Here is a 19,707-nt window from a genome sequence, read left to right as displayed (position 1 = left end):
AAATAAATCAACAATATCAACAAATGTTTATTCTGTTACTAAGTAGAGATTTATAGTGTACAGATCATATACAGGGCAGTGTGTGAAGAACTGTGGAGGTAAAGCGGAGAAATTGATTTGAACCCTAATCTCAAGAAGCTAATAATCTTACAAGGGAGCTAAAACATACCCAAATGTTAATGGTGGTAGATAGAAAGTAAAAATAAAAATATAAAATACTGGAAGAGTGATGCAGATAACATGAGACAGCTATTTAAGAGAGGGAAAACTCTTCTTTTAGGGATGATAATACTCTTAAGAACTTTTATAAAACATCTGATATTTGCTTTAGGCTGAAGGTACAAACTCTATACAGACACACTGGTTCGTACAGATTTATTGATCTCAGTCAGTCCGGAGATATTTGTGTACACTATAAAACAAAGAATACTGCCCACCATTCAGTTCACAAGGATTAGCTACTGGAGTTGGTGACTGATAATGCTGAATACAGAAGGAATTCAGGAGGAAAACCAGACAGAGGCACTCAGTGCTTTGGAAAAGCAGTCCCTTTAGAGAGTTAGATGCACATCTCAGGAAGAATTTAATCAACCCAGATTCCTGCATTTTTCCATATGTAAAAAAATATACCATCAAAATAAATAAATAGTACCTAACTAAGGGCTTCCCAGGTGGCGCTAGTGGTAAAGAACCCACCTGCCAATGAAGGAAATGTAAAAAACATGGGTTTGATCCCTGGTTCAGGAAGATCCCTGGAGGAGGGCATAGCAACTCACTCCAGAATTCTTGCCTGGAGAATCACATGGACAGAGGAGCCTGGTGGGCTACAGTCCACAGGGTCTCAAAGAGTTGAACACCACTGAAGTAACTTAGCATGCACCCAGGCACTTGACTAAACTTAAAAGCTTTTCAACAACAAAGGAAACCTATAAACACAAAGGAAAGACACTCTCAGAATGGAAGAAAATATTTCCAACTGAAATATCAAACAAGGAATTAATTTCAAAAATGTACAAACAGCTTATGGAGCTGAATACCAGAAAAACAAACATGATCAAAAATGGATCGATGATCTAAGCAGACATTTCTGCAAAGAACACATAGAGATGGTTAAGCACATGAAAAGATGCTCAAACACATGAAAAGATTATCATCATTAATTTTTATGGAAATGCAAAGCAAAACTACAATGGAGGTTATCAACCCAAACTGATCAGATTCACCATCATCAAAAAACTCTATAACAGTAAATGCTGGAGTGAGTGTGAGGAAAAGAGGTCTTTATACACTGTGGAAATGTAAACTGGAATAGGCACTATGGAGGACAGCATGCAGGTTCCTTAAGCAAAATGAAATTATAGCAGAGACATGATACAGCAATCTCATTCTTGGGCCTATATGTAGAGAAAACCCTAAACTGAAATGATACCCTCACCCTGACTGTCAATGTAGCTTGCCTGACAACAGCCAAGACATGGAAGCATCCAAATTGTCCATCATCAGAGGGATGGATAAAACAATGTGATACACAAATACAATAGAACATTCCTCAGCCATTTAAAAGAAAGAAATAATGCCTTTTTTAGCAACATGGATGGGCTTGGATGTGATCATACTAAGGAAGTCAGACAGAAAATGACAAAATGCCTATGACATCACTTATGCCTGGTATCTAAATATCAATAAAAAGGAACTCCTTCATGAAACAGACGTATTGGTTAGAAAACACACTTAGGGGTACAAAATGGGAAACGTGGTTGTGGGAGGGAAAATTAAGAAGCTGGGATTAACAGATAAATGGTAATGCATTTAAACTAAATAATAAACAAGGACCTACTGTTTAGCACAGAGAACTCCACTCAAGACACTGTAATATCATATAAGGGAAAAGAATCCGAAGAAGACTAGATACGTGCATATGTGTACTAGAATCAGGTTGCTGTACACTGAAAATAAACACAGCTTTCCAAATCAAATAGATTCCAATGTGAAATAAAAAGCATACTTTAACAGAAAAGAAATGCCTACAATATCTCCTTCAGGCCTCAGAAATCAAGTCTGGAGTCACATCCTTGAAGCCTGAGCAGCTTTGTGTCCCAAAGCTGGACTCGCAAGGAGCTAAGAGAGCAGGGGAGCAGACGCCAGGAAAGGAGCCACCCTCCCCTTGGACCTGGAGTGCCCGGTTCCCTGTCCATGAGACCCCAATTGCCAGATCCCAGCAGGCCCTTGTAGAACTCAAGCAAGCCTAATCAGGAAAAGCACGGGGGACCTTCTGTTCAGGAAGAGCTTTGAACAGTCACCAGGTCTGAGTCTCTTTGTGCAGGGATTCCCACTAGCAGCCCCTTTCCTGGGAGTTGCCCCAGCTGTCTGTGACGGCACCCTCAGCAGAATGGCCTTGGCAGGGCTTATGATCTGTCTGTGATATGAAGGCTAAGCAGGAAGAACTAGCCAGACACCAGTCCCAGGTTGTTTTTCCCTGGCACATTCCACTCTAATCCACAATCCAGGAACAGGCCTTTTGCCTGCGTTCTGGTTGCCCAATTAACCCAAGAGGGTCAACAAGAAGTGCTGCCGCCTTGTGGACATTTTCCGTAACAACGACTGTGAAACTGGTGCCGAAGGCCACTTCATATTTACAAGGCCTGCGGGGCTACAAAGCACACCTGCACTCAAGAAATGTCCTGAGGCAGGCGTTCAATAAACAAAACAAAACAGGATGGACTTTCAGGAAGCCAACTTCAAGAGGTCTGTTTCATGCATAGTATATTTTTTTGTTAAAGAACATGAAACAATGCTACATGTGGTTCAGTATTAGTTCAGTTCAGTTCAGTACAGCCGCTCAGTTGTGTCCGACTCTTTGTGACCCCATGAATCGCAGCACACCAGGCCTCTAGGTCCATCACCAACTCCCGGAGTTTACCCAAACTCATGTCCATCGAGCCGGTGATGCCATCCAGCCATCTCATCCTCTGTCGTCCCCTTCTCCTCTTGCCCCCAATCCTTCCCAGCATCAGGGTCTTTTTCAATGAGTCAACTCTTCTCATGAGGTGGCCAAAGTATTGGAGTTTCAGATTCAGCATCAGTCCTTCCAATGAACACCCAGAACTGATCTCCTTTAGGATGGACTGGTGGATCTTCTTGCAGTCCAGTATTAGAGAACAGCAAATGAAAACTCCAATGAGGTAACACTTCATACTGGTTAGAAAGTGAAAGTGAAAGTCTCTCGGTCGTTTTCCGACTCTTTGTGACCCCATGGACTATACAGTCGATGGAATTCTCTAGGCCAGAATACTGAAGTGGGTAGCCTTTCCCTTCTCCAGGGGATCTTCCCAAACCAGGGATCGAACCCAAGTGTTCCGCACTGCAGACAGATTCTTTACCAGCTGAGCCACAAGGGAAGCCCACTGATTAGAATGCCACTCTCAAACAGTGTACAACCAGTAGATGCAGGAAAATGCCTGGAGTAAAGGAAACCCTCTTTTGCTGTAAATTGGTAACAGCCATGATGGAGAACAGTATTCAGATTCCTTAAAAAACTAATAATAGAGCTACCTCATGATCGTTAATCTCCCTCTGGGCCCATATAGGGATAAAACCCTAATTCAAAAAGACATGTGCACCCCAACTTTCATTGTAGCTCAACTGACAATAGCCAAGATGTTGAAACATCCAAATTGTGGGAGACCTGGGTTGGGAAGATCCCCTGGAGGAGAACATGGCAATCCACTCCAGTATTCTTGCCTGGAGAATCCCCATGGACAGAGGAGCCTGGCGGACTGCAGTCTGTGGGGTCGCAAAGAGTCAGACATCACTGAGCAACTAAGCACATAGCACAAGCAGTCTAATCTACAACCCAGGAACAGGACTTTCCCTTGGGCTCTGGTTGCCAGAGTAATTCAAATGGGACAACAGAAAGTGCTGCCGCCTTGTGGACATTTCCCATAACAACTGTGAAACCGGTGACTAAGGCCACTTCACATTCTGAAGGCCTGATTGGTGGCCAAGCACACTTGCCCTCAAGAAATGTCCTCTAGCAGGCAATATATAAACTATTCAAAACAGGTCAAAACAGGGTGGACCTTCAGGAAGCCAACTTCAAGGGGTCCATTTAAGGCACACTTTTTATTAGGGGCTTTTCAGTGGCTGAGTAAAATCCCTTCTAATTGGCTGGGTTGTTGCGGACAAGGAGAAATTCTTCCTTCAAGATAGTAAACTAGTTGCTCTTCCTTTATGGTAGTACAAGGTATACCTCTTCCTGTGGGGTGTGCAAATGAAGGTCAGTGCCTCCAAATGATGAAGAGTGATAACACTCTCTAGTTGGGCTTCTCTGGTGACTCAGACGGTAAAGAATCCGCCTGCAATGCAAGAGACCTATGTTCAATCCCTGGGTTGGGAAGATCCCCTGGAGGAGGGCATGGCAACCCACTCCAGTATTCTTGCCTGGAGAATCCTCATGGACAGAGGAGACTGGGGGGCTACAGTCCATGGGGTCACAAAGAGTCAGACATGACCGAGTGACTTTCTTTCTTCCCCAGTATCATACTGGACACCTTCCGACCTGGGGGGCTCATCTAGTGTCATCTTTTTTCCTTTTCATACTGTCATTGGGGTTCTCATGGCAAGAATACCGGAGTGTATTGCCATTGCTTCCTCCAGTGGGCCATGTTTCATCAGAATGCTTCACTATGACTCACCCACCTTGGGTGGCCCTGCATGGCATGGCTCAGCTTCACTGAGTTGTGCAAGCCCCTTTGCCATGACAAGACTGTGATCCATGAAGGGGATTTTAGATACAATGTATCAGTCCTAATCTCCCAGTTTGTCTCTTTCTCCAGCTGTAGTTGTAATTGAGGTTTCCTTTTTATAACTTTTAAAAACTAACTTTGTAATCTCAGCATTTGATGTCTTATCTCAATGATTTATCAGAGAAATGTCATAACAATTCTAGATTGGGAGGTGGTCCCCAATCTAAATGATTTAGTGTATATACTCGCAGTCCCCCAGTACATATGATTTCTGATGTACTACGCTTGACTTCTGTCACTAAAAGACAAATATAAAGAAAAATAAAATGAAAACAAATGGTTATTTTGTACTTTAATTTCACCATAGATTAAAACTTGGCTAAAAATTGTCTACCCCTCCATATTTCTAAGAGAAGTTTGATATAAGTACAAACCACAGAATTAAAAAAAAAAAAACTTGAGAGAATAAATGCTAATAAGTTCTTTCAAGGAAAGGTGCTACATAAATATGATGTATTTCCATCGTTAATAGCAATAAGCTGTGAGTCCCTGAGAAGATGAAGCCTCTGATCAATTTTGCTGTCCTTCTGTGGTTCCGTATAGGTCATCACATTTGATATAAGAATAATTAAAAGATCAACATGTTTAGAAGTTAAAAGAATGATAATTGGAAAAGGCAACATCAGGGATTGATTTAGTAAGGCACTCCTGAGATATGCATCTCCTGACATTATGTTCAGTCCCTTATCTTACATAATTTACTTTCTAGTACTTTATACGAGTATTCATTATTTTACCTCCCCTCAAAAAGTCTGTATCCTGGAGTATTAAATTTACTTAATTACAGATTTAAGATTTAATATGTTTTTTAGGTCTCTAAGTATTTAAAATTTTACATATTTTGAGCATGCATAGGTCTCAGTTAACCAATATATTCAATTATCTGAAATATTCCAAATCATTATATGTGCTTATGTATTAAATTAAAAGTAGCATATGGTTTCCCTGATAGGTCAGTTGGTAAAGAATCCGCCTGCAATGAAGGAGACCCTGGTTCAATTCCTAGGTCAGGAAGATCCCCTGGAGAAGAGATAGGCTACCCACTCCAGTATTCTTGGGCTTTCCTTGTGGCTCAGCTGGTAAAGAATCTGCCTGAAATGAGGGTGACCTGGGTTCGATCCCTGGGTTGGGAAGATCTCCTGGAGAAGAGAAAGGATACACTCCAGTATTCTGGCCTGGAGAATTCCACAGACTGTATAGGGTCCATACAGGGGGTCGCAAAGAGTTGGACATGACTGACTGACTTTCACCAAAAAAAAAAAGCACATGCGTGTGAAAGAAAGGGAAAAGAGGTTATAGGTGTTTAGTCAAGTATTTGATTAGGCTCAAACAATATTATGACTGGAAGAAACCTATCTAGCATAGAGTTTGCAATTTTATTTATTTTTTTCTGTCAAGGCCAGATATTTTAGGTCTGGTGGCCCATACAGTCTCTGCTGCCACTATTCAGCTCTTCCATTGTAGCACAAAAGTAGCCCTAGACCAAGCAAAATGAATTAACTTGACATCTTCCAATAAATCTTCACTTATACAAACAGGCAGCCTACTAAATTTTGCCTTAGAGCTACACACAGGGTTGGCCAAAATGTTCATTCAGGTTTCTCCATAGTATCTGATGGAAAACTTCGATAAAACTTAGCCAAATCAATAGTTTGCCAACCTCTGATTTAGTGCAACTGAGTTATTTCATATGTGAGGAAATTAAGGCATAGAACATTTAAATGCCATTATTAATTGAATTTATGGAAAGAAATAGCTTTGTGTGCTTAAAAATATTGATTTTGCCTTGTTCATGAATCTACCCTTCGATAAGTATATTTGTCATTCAGTCATGTCCGAGCTTCCTTGGTGGCTCAGACCCTTCATAAAGCTTGCTGTAATGTTTTTTTTTCTGAAACGTAAAACAAAATCAGCCTTCTTTGTGTTTAAATTCCTTCAATAGATCCCTACCAACTTCCATGTGAAGTTTAATCTGGTGTCTAGCATTTGGGGGTCTGTATTTTTAAGGTTTCTGCATGCTTGCACCTATTCTATATTCTACTCCATGTCCCAGGCACACTTCCTAGTTCCCCAACATATGAAAAGTTGCATGATGTCAGAAACTGGGTCTGTTTTGTTCACTTATGTATCTTCTATGCCTAGCACAGTGCTTGATTTTGAAGAAATAGCTGTGGAGTGAATGGACAAATGAAGAGCTGCCATATGAAAAGAGTCTTGGGACAAATTAGACAGAACACCTCCTGCCTGGCCCTCACTGAAATCTCTCAAGTCTCACTAAGTGTACTTGGCAAATGGAAGAACCAGGACTAGAAAACACCTCTTTGCCATCTGGGCGCCGCTTGATCAGTGCATCTCCATGGTAACCAGGTTTGTACTACGATTTGACTACTCAGGGGGCCCCAAGCATGCTGTTAAATTTACAAAAGTATTCCATAAACTTTCTATAAGAAAGTTGCCATGGCATTACTCTACAGAGTTTTCATCGGGCAGTCATATTTCCCCTATGCTTCTTCAACTTCTGACAGGGAGTGGATTTGCCAAATGCACAGTTTGGTATAAGCTGGCACAATCTGGGATTGTTGCTTGTGTCCCTAAGGACATAATGCTGACTCTCACCAGGGGGCCATTTAAACACCTATATCCCTGAATCCAGGAAAGCTAACATATATTTTAGTGTGATGTGTGGAATCGTCACCGGAAAGGAATGCTCCCCAAGAAAGCACTGCCCTACTACACTGAAAATGCTGATTTTCTATCAGTGTGGCCCACAGCAGCAGCATCCCTTCAGGGAACATCTCAAAGTGGTGGCCAAACAAGAGCATGCTGGGATGTGGATGACCCACCCTGGTTTCACTAAGACAGGCAACATTTCTCTTTTCTATAACTGTCCTTCAAACAACCTATATGAGGACTGTGCTTCCTTCTCCTTTGAAAGGCGTGACTTTTCAACTCTCTCTGTTCTAGCTATTAAACTGATAGCTTCCTATGTTTACTGGTGAAATACTTTCTAAATTGTCAGTCTGATGTAGAGAACACTGAGGAGAAAAACTTTACCTCTACCCTCTTATTGATTGGAGGTGTCAATGAAAAAAACCAAAATGTTGCCTGCCACATCACTAAACAAAGGATGCTGCAGCCATCAAGACATCACATTACAGCCACCCTGATGGTGAGACCTGAGGGAACTCAAGATAGAAACAGGATTCCCACCATCTAGTAGTCAACCCTTGCAGTGTCTCCCCCAATTCTGCGGAGACTCAGGATGAGAGGGCACAGGTTACTGGATATATATATATATATATCTCCTGTTGCTGCTGCTGCTGCTAAGTCGCTTCCGTCGTGTCCGACTCTGTGCGACTCCATAGACGGCAGCCCACCAGGCTCCCCCATGCCTGGGATTCTCCAGGCAAGAATACTGGAGTGGGTTGCCATTTCCTTCTCCAGTACATGAGAGGGAAAAGTGAAAGTGAAGTCGCTCAGTCGTGTCCGACTCCTAGCGACCCCATGGACTGTAGCCTACCAGGCTCCTCCGTCCACGGGACTTTCCAGGCAAGAGTACTGGAGTGGGGTGCCATTGCCTTCTCCGATATATATATATATATCCTACACACATATATATATATGTATCCTGATTCCTCCATTACTTCTTTGGAGCAATCTTCACAGCTGTCTGAGATACTGTGTCCTGGGCTTTAAGTCTTTAGTTTTGTCCGTCAAATAAAACATAATTCTCAACTTTCAGCTTGCGCATTTCTTTTTACAGTTGACAGCAGTCTGCAAGTCGAAGTGACAGAAGACAGATTAGCAAGAGAAAAGACAAAGTTTATTCATTCATGCAGACCTGTGAATAGGAAAGAAAATATGAGTCAAAGAAGCAGTGAGAATTTGGGGCTTGTCTGCCAGCTTAAGAAGAGGAGACTGCTAGGATTTTAAAGGAAAGTAAATGGCCGACAACGACGAGGAATATATGGGGAAAACTAATGGAAGACAAGGTTTGTTTTAATAAGCTCTGTTTGTGCGATTTTTCATCTCTAGTGACAACAGTCACTCTTTCTCCCTGTACAGGAATCCTTCCTTAAAGTAGAGTTTTATTTATGACAGTTGAATTCTTCTGGAAGGTTCTGCTATTAGGAAGATAAGGGGAGCGCAGAGAAAGCATATTCCTACATCAATTGAATCTCTAATGCCTTTAGCTCAATATAATTGTTATGCCACAGAGGCAAATTCTGGAAGAACAACTACATACTATAAAGTGCAAAATCAAAACAAAGAACCAGATAGCTCTGGGAGATACAATTTCTGACTAAAGTATCCAAATAACATGCTAGATGGTCTGAAGACCATAAATAAGGTGACTAAGTTCACATGGGCTCAGTTGCTCAATCGTGTCTGACTCTTTGCAACCTCATGGACTGTAGCCCGCCAGGCTCCTCTATCCATGGGATTTTCCAGGCAAGAGTACTGGAGCAGGTTGCCATTTCCTCCTCCAGGGGATCTTCCCAACCCAAGGATCGAACCCATGTCTCTTGTATCTCCTGCATCATCAGGTGGATTCTTTACTGTTACACTGCCATTTTTCACTTAGCCAGAGCCATTACACTGAAAGTTGAAACCAGGCACACTGTAATTGAAGTCTCCTCCCAGAAGAGTAAGAGTTTCATATTAACTTTTTATCTCAAAATGAATCAATTAACTGTTCAGTACAACCTGTGCTTTTTTATATAGAATTTGGTAAATTTATTATCCAATTTAGCAGAGCCGAACTCTTCAAAGAGGAAGGAACTTCTGTCAGTGTGTGGCAGCATCCATATGTTACTTAGAATCTCAGAATATGGGGGCTAAAAGATATTTTCATCAGCTCACCACCTGATCCCCTGATTTACTGGTAGAAAAACAGAGGTCCAGAGCAGTTAACTCATTTGCCCAAGGTCACCTAGATAGTTAGAGCCTTAACTGAAGCTTGAGTCCTGGGCTCAGTCCCACTGAAACACTTGAAAAGAGGGGAATCTAATGACTTGGAGGTTAATGAATAGAAGTATTATCGTTAGGTTAATGCAGGAGAGCCCTGGATATTGAGAAAACACAAAATGATTTAGAGCTAATTAAATACAGAGAGAAATTAGAAAATGAGGCTTAAGACAGAGTTTTTAATAATTTCAGGTAGACCTCTCATCTTTATGCTCTCAAAGTGGCCTGTGCTTTCCTCGACCACAGAGTATTGTCACCCTGTTTTCATTATGTTATAGCTTGAATTCTGCCTTTAATCCCCTTTATATGTTGATGTCCTAACCCCCAGAATCTTGGAATGTGATCCTGTGTGGAAACAGTCTTTACGGAGGTAAACAAGCTAAAGAGGCATCATTGGGTTATTGGATACTGGTGTCGTAAGAGAAAGGGAAATTTTGAACATAGACCCACGTGGAGGGAAGACGATGTGAAGAGACAGAGAAGACCATCTAAAGCTAGGGAGAGGGTCTGGAACACATCCTTCCCTCACTACCTCAGAGGGAACCAACCTTGACCTTGGACTTCTATCCTCCAGAGTTGTGTGTAAAAAATGCCCAGTCTGTGGGGGGTTTTTTGAAGTTTTTTTGTAGTTTTGAAGGCAGTGCTACAAAACCAGTGCACATTGTTTACTTCATTCTCCCCCATACCAACCCTCACTGCCACCCTACGCATCACCAATGGGCCTTGTGCTGACTCTTTATACTGAGAAACTTGCCCCATGTCTGGCCTATCACGGGGACTCAGTTAAGGCTTGTAACTGAATCACCTTGCACTAAATGGAGTTCCCTGAACCTACTTTAACTCAACTGATATTCACAACTCAAGTCATTTGGACTATACATTGTTATTTTTATTTAACTGATGATTGTCTAAGAAAGATAATGGCTTTCTCTTCAGAAGGCACAAAGTGTTATAAAGGAGAGTGATAGGATCCTAGGCAATGCATTTCAGCTCTCATAATCCAGATTCAAAACCCCACTTTATTTCTGTTGAATTTAAACTGCCTTTAATGCACCACTTGCAACTTGAGGGGTGCTTTCCATTAAAATCGTTTCCATCAGAAACAAAAGTAAAATAAAAGGACCGTAAGGCTGATTATTTAGCTTAACAAAAAAAAAAAAAACAGAAAATCCATCAATCAAAACAAGATTGAAAACAACAAATTCAGTTTTGGAAAAAAACTTGATGTTTCCTTTTGACTATTCTGTTTACTGACAAACGAACAATAGCAGGTCTTTTTGTTGTGTCTTAAAGAGCTCTTTGTCTATGGAAATCTTGGAAGAGACCAACATTTACTGATTAGGGCTTTTTCAGGTATGATATATACAGACACTGATTAAGAATAATAATAGATGAATAATTATTTCATCATCCTACATATTACTTTGTCACACATAAAAAGCCAATGTTTCTGAAATGCTGGGCACTGACAGGCACTAAATCCTCTGTGCATCAGTCCACACGCTGGCAGAAAAAAGATGGCTTAATTAAAAGGGTTTAACCGACAGAATTTAATGAAGGACAATTTTACACAGTATAGACAGGGTCAAAGGAATCATTGGTGGTTGGTGAGGTGCCCAAAATGTAGCGAAACTGAGAAGCTGTTACCGCCCCAGGCTTGAAGGGGTGGGGCCATCTCATCAGAGTCCAGATGAAGATTGTGAAAAGGGGTGCCTGACAAAAACTTCAGCCAGAAAGAAAGGGAGTTACTGCCAGGGAAGTGGTGAAGCAGGGGGATGCTTGATCTACCACACCCAACCAGAAACCTGAGGACAGGGAGCCCAGCTGACGCCTTCTGCAGGGCTCAATTTCAGACAAGAGTTAGATAATCAAGGGGAGGGGCAAAGGAATAATCAGATTATTTTATATGCACTACCGAATTGAATCATCCCCACCCTCAAGACATATTTTATTAATTTAGGAGAAGCTCAGAAGAGTTTAAAACATGCCCAGTTTTTCATGAACAAGTAAGAGTGGGAGGAAGGAAAATTCCAGCTTTCTTCTGGGTCTAACAGAAGAAGAGAAGAGAAAAAATAGCATCTTCTTCTCAAACCAAAGCTTTCTTTAAATGAAGGAAGAGGGGAGAGGGCATTATATGAAGCTGTCAAGGGAAACGTTAAGTTTTGTATTAAAGGCACTTGTGTAATGCACAGCGTGATGACTATAGTGAACAAATCTGTAGAGTATGTTTTCAAGTTGCTATGAGAAGAGATCTTAAAAAGTCCCTCACAAGAGAAAAATTTTGTAAGTATGTGTGATGGATGTCAACTTATTGTGGGGATCATTATACACAACATATAATGTTGTGTATCTGAAACATACAATGTTATATTTTCATTATATCTCAATAAAAGAAGTAAAAAAAGAAACAGAAAAATATATGCAAGATATATCTGTCTTCTTGGAAACTAAATTACATGACTTTTAAAAAATTTCTAAAATACGTAAGGAAGAATATTTGTTGTTTAGTCACTGAGCCATGTCTGACTTTTGCGACCCCATGGACTTTAGCCACCAGGCTCCTCTGTCCATGAGGTTTCTCAGGCAAGAACCCTGAAGTCAGTTGCCATGCCTTCCTCCAGGGGATTTTCCTGACCCAGGGACTGAACCCACATCTCCTGTATTGACAGGCAGATTCTTGACCACTGAGACACCAGGAAAAGTAGGGAAGAAGATGGCAATATATTAACAGCTTCCCAAAGCTTCAACTTTGTTTCCTGAGTTAAATTATATAAGGATGAAAATTTATCAAAATATTAATAGTAGATATGTCTGTAGATTATTGATTTTTAATACTTTTTGTATTTTTTAAACTTTTTCTACAATGGGCATATATTCATTTTACTTAAAAATAGCATGGTATTATTATAATAAATTTTGTGAACTACAATTGAAAAGAAAGGCATTGGGGTTTGTTTCAGCGCGTAGAATGATTTGGTGTGGGAGGAAGCAGGTGTAGGTGGCCATGAGTATGGAAAACAGGCTGGACTAGGGATGAAAAAAGGGGCATGTGTTTATGGTGATGATTAAAGATGAAGAAAAGAAGGTGACAAGAGGTTAAACATGCTAGCTAACTCCTGCAGAGCACTATGTAATTTAGTAAGCATTTTAATTTATATCATTTGGCTTGATGTCCAAAATATCCTTGAGAAATATAATCATCTTTCTTGGCATTGTTACTGTGATTTTTTTTTTCCCTCTTGTTTTACAGTTAAAGAAACAAGCTCAAAGAAGTTAAGCACTTTCCAAGGCTACACGGTCTGTGAGTGGTGGAGACGGAATTTGAATGCTGGCCTGAGGATTCTGTCTTGGGAACCAAGAATAGTTACTTGTTTGCAGAGGTCTGGGAACAGTCTCTGATGTAGACTGCTGCCAACTAAAACACCTCCAGGAGTACTGAAATTATAATTTAGTTTCCTTTAGTCATTTCTCTAAGCAAATTTCTATTACTATCATAGTATGCTAGGTTCTCAATCCTCAAAGGTGATGCTGTGAAAGTGCTGCACTCGATATGCCAGCAAATTTGGAAAACTCAGCAGTGGCCACAGGACTGGAAAAGGTCAGTTTTCGTTCCAATCCCAAAGAAAGGCAATGCCAAAGAATGCGCAAACTACCACACAATTGCACTCATCTCACATGCTAGTAAAGTAATGCTCAAAATTCTCCAAGCCAGGCTTCAGCAATACGTGAACCATGAACTTCCAGATGTTCAAGCTGGTTTTAGAAAAGGCAGAGGAACCAGAGATCAAATTGCCAATATCCACTGGATCATCAAAAAAGCAAGAGAGTTCCATAAAAACATCTATTTCTGCTTTATTGACTATGCCAAAGCCTTTGACTGTGTGGATCACAATAAACTGTGGAAAATTCTGAAAGAGATGGGAATACCAGACCATCTGACCTGTCTCTTGAGAAAACTGTATGCAGGTCAGGAAGCAACAGTTAGAACTGGACATGGAACAACAGACTGGTTCCAAATAAGAAAAGGAGTACATCAAGGCTGTATATTGTCACCCTGCTTATTTAACTTATATGCAGAGTACATCATGAGAAATGCTGGGCTGGAAGAAACACAAGCTGGAATCAAGATTGCCAGGAGAAATATCAATAACCTCAGATATGCGGATGACACCACCCTTATGGCAGAAAGTGAAGAAGAACTAAAGAGCCTCTTGATGAAGGTGAAAGAGGAGAGTGAAAAAGTTGGCTTAAAGCTCAACGTTCAGAAAACTAAGATCATGGCATCTGGTCCCATCACTCCATGGGAAATAGATGGGAAATAGATGGGGAAACAGTGGAAACAGTGTCAGACTTTATTTTTTTGGGCTCCAGAATCACTGCTGATGGTGACTGCAGCCATGAAATTAAAAGACGCTTACTCCTTCGAAGGAAGGTTATGGCCAACCTAGATAACATATTTAAAAGTAGAGACATTACTTTGCCAACAAAAGTCTGTCTAGTCAAGGCTATGGTTTTTCTAGTGGTCATGTATGGATGTGAGAGTTGGACGGTGAAGAAAGCTGAGCGCCACAGAATTGATGCTTTTGAACTGTGGTGTTGGAGAAGACTCTTGAGAGTCCCTTGGACTGCAAGGAGATCCAGTCAATCCATCCTAAAGGAGATCAATCCTGTGTGTTCATTGGAAGGTCTGATGTTGAAGCTGAAACTCCAACACTTTGGCCACCTCATGCGAAGGGTTGACTCATTGGAAAAGACCCTAATGTTGGGTAGGATTGGGGGCGGGAGGAGAAGGGGACGACAGAGGATGAGATGGTTGGATGGCATCACCGACTCGATGGACATGGGTTTGGGTGGACTCCGGGAGTTGGTGATGGACAGAGAGGCCTGGCGTGCTGCAATTCATGGGGTCGCAAAGAGTCGGACACGACTTAGCGACTGAACTGAACTGAACTGAACTGAATGCTAGGTTCACACGTTCGAAGTCTTTTAATTTTTTTTTTTTGAACTAGACTCCCTGTGCCCCAAATATGAAAGCTAAGAAACCTGAGTGTATCCTTGTGCTCTGAAAATTTCTGTCATCAGTTCCTTAGCTTATCTAATGCATCACTTGCCAAATATGTTTGATTAACAACCTCACTCCATAATCATTTTCCAACACATTCAACTGTTGCCTCTAGATATTAATTGCCAAGCTTTTCTATCCAACTAACAGTAGATTGACATTTAACATCTTGGATTTATAGATTTCCTGGTATGTTATTGGACTGTTTTCTTTGGATAGATTCCCCAAGCATTTGAAATTGGATTTCTCCAAGGACAGGTCTATATAAGTAGAAGAGCTTATTACATCTTTTCACTTCAGTCTTTTCTCAGGGAACTTGGTTTATTACAGTCTTGAAAACTCCTAGGATGTCTCTCTGACTCTGAGTGTGTCTCAATGTACCAGTTAAAATAATGACTAATGTGATCTACACATTAACTATAGATTACTTTCTCATTCCACTTGAATACTTGTATGTTCGACATAAATATATTATAGAAATGTAGTGACAAGGAGCCCTGTCCACTCATTTAGAAGTTCAGGGACATCTTATCAATCTATTCCCACTAAACTATCAGAGCCTTATAAATTCCAGGTGATTAAATGAAACTTGATAGCATGGTTTGTTGACTCTGAAGAGCACTATGACTAATATTTAATATTTCAGTGCATGCACCTTCTTCAAGTAAACAGCAGTATTAGTAATTGAGAAAATAAGTTCTGTGGCATAATTATTTGAGTAGTGTCTTTTAGGTAAAATCTTTTAGTTTCCAATTATAAAACCTTTTCAAACTCGGTTAAGCTAATAAAGGAAATTGCATGGAATCATGGAGAAGGCAATGGCACCCCACTCCGGTACTCTTGCCTGGAAAATCCCATAGATGGCGGAGCCTGGTAGACTGCAGTCCATGGGGTCGCTAAGAGTCAGCCACGACTGAGCGACTTCACTTTCCCTTTTCACTTTCGTACATTGGAGAAGGAAATGGCAACCCACTGCCGTGTTCTTGCCTGGAGAATCCCAGGGATGGGGGAGCCTGGTGGGCTGCCGTCTATGGGGTCGCACAGAGTTGGACACGACTGAAGCAATTTTCCAGCAGCAGCAGCATGGAATCAAGGGCAAAGATAACAGAGAGGTATTTGCTTTTCTCAGTGTGAACTTTATTAAAATTTTCTCTCTGTAGAACTCTATTTTTTTTTTTTTCTGTGTGAGTGACCATCATTACGACTGATCCTACTTGCACCCCATTGAAAGTTGTCTGCATGGATTTAAGAGTAACTTGCTCCAGTTCCAAATTCCTAGGAAAAATAATCTGATTGATGGAACCAGGCTGAACAGCTCTGGTTCCCAAAGGTGGCTCATGGCTGCTGGAGGAGCTGGGTACAGGTGGCTGTTACCTGCGAAAGATGAACATACCTGGTCAACCCCAAAATGTTTCTGCAGCACCTAAGATGTCGACTTTGATGAGGTATAGGGTTCAGGAATTGTTTTCCCTCATATCTTCTCTTCCTCTATGTTTGGCTACAAACTACTGTAATATTTAATTCTGACCCTAAGCTGTGAAACTCTCAAGCTGGCCAAAATGGTGACATGCTTTTAACAACAGCTTGACTTCTTGGTGAAAGATTTATCTCAGGATCACTGCAGGGAGCAAAGGGTAAATCCTGTAACTGTTTCCTTTGTAAGTACAGTGAGCCTGAACTGTATTATTATTTAGATACCAGCCTTTCTGAACTGACCCTGGGCAAGAGAGTCAACTACATCATTTCAGAGGGACTTTAAAACACAGTGGCAATTTTTAGAGGTGAAAGTTTGAGATTGTTCCTTTTCCTACAAGAAGATGAGTGAGAATAGGGTGAGACATTTCTATATTTGCATGGCAAGAAACCTTTAGTGAATCTCTTCTCTATTCCTCAACTAAAGACATTTTAACTTTTTCTGTGTAGTAGAATCATCACAGTTAAGATATCATGCTAAACCCTGAACCTTTTTCTAGAAAATAGAAGAGGTAACAAAATAGAGGTCAGATGAGCCAGAAATTCCATTTAGGAAACAGTTAGAGAAATCTACCTCTTAATGAGCATGCTGTGTAGTTCTCTGTTCCCATTCCCACCCCCCACCGCTATTTTTCCTTCCTCAGAATAGAGTATAAATAATAAATCCATCAAATTCAGTTAATAGTTATGCCTTTAGGGGAACTACAACATAAAGTCACAGAAGGGAAAATGTCATATGACAAGCTTTCCTTGGTTTACAAGGACTTGAGGTTAAGTAATTTCTTCTTCCTTTATGGTTTTAAAATTTTTACTTCAGGAGTTGTCAAATCAGCCTGGCATGGTCCTTGTTACAAGTAAATAGGTTCCTTCTGTCAAGGCTCTAGCAATCAGCTTTCCCAGGGATGAGGTGCTGATATCCCAAGGCCCCTTTTCTCCCCACTGAATTTATCTATTTGTGTATCTGCGCACTTAGGCAGACAATGTAATACATCTATTTATTGTCACCACCAGTGTATCCATCTAAAGCTATATCCAAAGGCATGTGTTCTCATGGAGTGAGAGAGGCACATTAGTCTGGCTTGATGCTGCAGTCGCAGGCTTTATCTTGTGAGTTATCTGAAGATAAGGGGCTTGATTGTTGTCAGACACCACAGAGAGTCATTACTGTGTGATTGCAAGAGGCTGACAACTGGGTAAAACTCTCAGCAGGTTCTGCATCAGAACTCAAAGCAGTGAAAGTAACAGAAGGAGGGGTCCTCATTCTCTATTTATTGTAAAATAGACTGTTGTTCGTCAGGCCATGACTTTTTTGAGGTCAGCAACTGGGAATGTATTTATCATTAAACTCGATAATTTAAAAAAAAATAGAGAACACAGTATGTGATAACTTCTTGTGAGCAAGTAGATGTGTGGATAAATAGATGGATAAGTGGATGGATGGATAAATAGATGCATGGATAGATGGCTGCGCATCTGGTTGCATAGATGCATATATTGATGGATTGGATCATGGGTGGATGAGCTAGACTACTTACTTTCAGAGCCTTAAGAATGATGTGGTGTGCTAGGTTTTCAAGAATGAATGCCTTTTAAAAGTAACCTCCAGGGTGGCCCTTACCTTCACCAAATTCACGCCATACTGGGCTTCTTCCTCTCAGGACTACTGCACAAACTATTTTCTCTGTATGATGGGTTTTTCTTCATATTTTCATGCATCAATTAGCTTCTTAATATGCAGATGTCATCTTACGTGCTATATCATTAGAAGTGATTCTTCTAACTACTTAGTCTAAAGTAGCAACCAGGTTGTTCTCCATCCTAGCTTTACTTCAATGGTCTCCTTAGCATTAATTATACTTTTATGTATTTATTTGATGATTTTATTTTGTGTGTGTGCCTTTGTTTCCTTGTCTCCTCCCAATAACATCTAACCTTCATGAGTATTTCCTGAATTATTTACGACTACACAAGTATCTAATTATATTTTGACTGACTGAATGACTAAATGGCTGAATGGGAATAAAATCAAATGATTTTCCATAATTTTAATTACTATAACTTCTGTATATAATATGCTCCTATAGAATAATGGTAATTATGAAATTTAGACATACACAGCCTTCACAAAGATAAAATCTCTTAAAGAAAGTGATTATGCTGACCTCTTTACACACCAGCCTTGGAAATATATAAAAGGATAAAAAAAATACATTAGTGTCACATCCTTAAATCTTTTTGAAATGAGGTGAGGTATAAAGACACATGTCCACACACATACACACACACACATATCCCTTTATTTTAGGGATTTATTAGTTCAGACTAATGAAAAGTATACTCTCTAGTAAATAGAGTTTCTTCTATCACCAGTCACATCCACAACTGGGTGTTGTTTTTGCTTTGGCTCCATCCCTCCAATCTTTCTGGAGTTATTTCTCCACTGATCTCCAACAGCATATTGGGCACCTACTGACCTGGGGAGTTCATCTTTCAGTGTCCTATCTTTTTGCCTTTTCATACGGTTCATGGGGTTCTCAAGGCAAGAATACTGAAGTGGTTTGCCATTCTCTTCTCCAGTGGACCACATTCTGTCAGACCTCCCCACCGTGATCCGTCCGTCTTGGGTGGCCCCACATGGTGTGGCTTAGTTTCACTGAGTTAGAAAGGCTGTGGTCCATGTGATCAGATTGGCCTGTTGTCTGTCATTGTGGTTTCAGTCTGTCTGCCCTCTGATGCCCTCTCTCAGTGCCTACCGTCTTACTTGGGTCTGTCTTACCTTGGATGTGGGGTATCTTTTCACGGCTGGTCCAGCAAAGCGCAGCTGCTGATCCTTACCTTGGACGTGGGGTAGCTCCTCTCAGCCGCTGCCCCCGGCCTCGGGCCTGGGGTAGCTCCTCTCCAACGCCCCTGTGTGCCCTGATAGCCGTTGCAGTCGCCACGCCTGTGCGCCACTTGGGTGCAATCTCTAAAACGACAGAATGATCTCTGTTCGTTTCCAAGGCAAACCATTCAATATCACGGTAATCCAAGTCTATGCCCCGACCAGTAACACTGAGGAAGCTGAACAGTTCTATGAAGACCTACAAGACCTTCTAAAACTAACACCCCAAAGAAGATGTCCTTTTCATTATAGGGGACTGCAATGCAAAGGTAGGAAATCAAGAAACACCTGGAGTAACAGGCAAATTTGGCCTTGGAGTACAGAATGAAGTAGGGCAAAGGCTAAAAGAGTTCTGCCAAGAGAATGCACTGGTCATAGCAAACACCTTCTTCCAAAAACACAAGAGAAGACTCTACACATGGACATCACCAGATGGTCAACAACAAAATCAGACTGATTATATTCTTTGCAGCCAAAGATGAAGAAGCTCTATACAGTCAGCAAAAATAAGACCAGGA

General features: G+C 41.0%; 1 long non-coding RNA gene across 1 annotated transcript in view; it reads right to left on the bottom strand.

Moving 5' to 3' along the window:
- LOC145520802 (uncharacterized) overlaps window positions 1–19,707 on the bottom strand; it is a 367,809-nt gene that overhangs the window by 274,652 nt on the left and 73,450 nt on the right. The window contains exon 6 of the long non-coding RNA XR_014064835.1: window positions 19,144–19,273. This is a non-coding gene — a long non-coding RNA (uncharacterized LOC145520802). The remainder of the gene's footprint in view (window positions 1–19,143; window positions 19,274–19,707) is intronic.

Source organism: Giraffa tippelskirchi, chromosome 9 (genome assembly GCF_054371585.1).
Source record: "Giraffa tippelskirchi isolate mGirTip1 chromosome 9, T2T-mGirTip1v1.2.pri, whole genome shotgun sequence".
In the NCBI taxonomy this organism is placed as follows: domain Eukaryota; kingdom Metazoa; phylum Chordata; class Mammalia; order Artiodactyla; family Giraffidae; genus Giraffa; species Giraffa tippelskirchi.
This window is presented reverse-complemented; position numbering and strand designations above follow the sequence as displayed.